Source organism: Salvelinus sp. IW2-2015, unplaced genomic scaffold (assembly GCF_002910315.2).
Source record: "Salvelinus sp. IW2-2015 unplaced genomic scaffold, ASM291031v2 Un_scaffold3598, whole genome shotgun sequence".
Classification (NCBI taxonomy): domain Eukaryota; kingdom Metazoa; phylum Chordata; class Actinopteri; order Salmoniformes; family Salmonidae; genus Salvelinus; species Salvelinus sp. IW2-2015.
This window is the reverse complement of record NW_019944876.1, coordinates 19,823-21,999: the sequence shown is the minus strand read 5'-3', so window position 1 is coordinate 21,999 and position 2,177 is coordinate 19,823.

The following is a 2,177-nucleotide window of genomic DNA, read 5'->3' as shown; positions in this document are numbered from 1 at the left end:
AAGTACATGTGATATATATGTCTGAGAGCACTGTGAAGAAGTATTGTGCCTGATGTAGAAGAACAGTCATGAAGCTAATTGATCCTGGTAGACAACTCTGACAGTAATATTTGTTGCCTGTGGAACAGTCATCATGTCATTAAGTTAGAGACCTGAGAGACGAGTATGTGCCTGTAGAGGAACAGTCATGTAGTCTCTTTTACATACAGTAAGGGTAACAGCAAGGATAAGCAATATCAAGATATGCCTTGCTCATATTGAATCAAATGATATCATATTGAATTATCGATATTGATGCCCATCTTTACTGTCTTTCATTACAAACATAATAATTTATTTAAACTTTGTAATACTTTTAGATTATTTACAAAATAGAGAAATGTAAGATTTTGTTGATTGATTGAAACCTTGATGTTGACTTGTATTAATGATAAAACATCCCAGGTTAAAGGGGAAGCTTCATGTATGATCTTACTTTAATGATAAAACATGCCCAGGTTAAAAGGGAAGTGTGTTGACCTGTATTTAATGATTAAACATGCCAGGTTAAAGGGAATGTGGTTGTGACCTGTATTTAATGATAAACAATGCCCAGGTTAAAGGGAAGTGTGTTGACCTGTATTTAGTGATAAAACATGCCCAGGTTAAAGGGAAGTGTGTTGACCTGTATTTAATGATTAAAACATGCCCAGGTAAAAGGAAGTGTGTTGACCTGTATTTAATGATAAAACATCCCAGGTTAAAGGGGAAAATGTGTTGACCTGTATTTAATGATAAACATGCCCAGGTTAAAGGGGAAGTGTTGACCTTAATGTAATGATAAAACATCCCAGGTTAAAGGGAAGTTGCGACCTGTATTTAATGATAAAACATGCCCAGGTAAAGTTAAAGGGGAAGTGTGCTGACCTGTATTTAATGATAAAACATGCCCAGGTTAAAGGGGAAATGTGCAGTTGCTACATCCATTTTAAGACTTATAAATTAATTAAACGTACCCATTTGTTCTTGAATAATTTAACTTACAAATGTCTCAGGAGCTTAGTTCAACTGTCACACCCCATCAAATAACCAAAAGCTTGTTTTAATCTAATGTTTGTGATCAAAGTAAATGTAAACACACACTAGCCCTTCAAACATCAAAACTATAATGTTGATATCATGGCTGGTCAGTCCTTTTACATCCATAGCTCTGTCTATGAATGGGATAGTGGTTACATTTCTCCAGCTCCATCCCTCAGGTTTTTACCGAAACAGAGGCGGGGAGCCAACTTTATTGTTTTAACTGCTGATTGCCGCTTTAAGATACATCGATTATTATCTATTTGATTGTTTCATGCTTCTGCTGCATATGATGTTTCATGATTTGCCAACTTTTTGGATGTTTAAAGGAGATTTAATCATTGCAAGTGTGTGCTTAGATGCCAACCTTGGATGCTTAAAGGATATTTAGTCATTGTTAGAGTATTATTTACCCAGATTTCAACAATATATCATAAAGTGAAATAAAAAAAATGATCATTTCATATTTTGTTCAAAAAACATTATGCATACAACAGCCCAGGTGGTTTACTTAATTTTTCTAAGTATCTTCTCCCGCTCTCGCTCTCTCTCACACATTGGGGTTGTCGTGGTAATGTATTTCCTATGCACACCTTTCCKATGCACGACTTTCCTACGCACTTCTCAGTAGTTGGTATTCAGACATTCCTTAATAACGTGCATAACGAGTTTCAGGACTCACTGAATAGATTTWATTAAACTGCTGAAAACTTTCCCACTTGCTGGCCAACATATTTTGTCATGGAGTTTCATTTAATAGRGTTTTYARTACATWTATCTTAAGCCATCCCTTTAAATACAGTGTACCTTTRATAAWAATATTGTCAACATACTCAATAGAATACATAGAGAGAACGTGTTCAGAATACAGGGATCAATGAAAGAAATATATGCATATTGTCTCAGTTTCAGCACCAATTGGCAGAAAAAAATACTCTAATCCTGTAGATTATTTAGGCACATTTTTGGATAAGAAAGTATATACACTACCGGTCAAAAGTTTTAGAACGTCTACTCATTCAAGGGTTTTTCTTTCTTTTTACTATTTTCTACTTTGTAGAATAATAGCCAAAACATCAAAACTATGAAATAACACATATGGAATTATGTAGCAACCA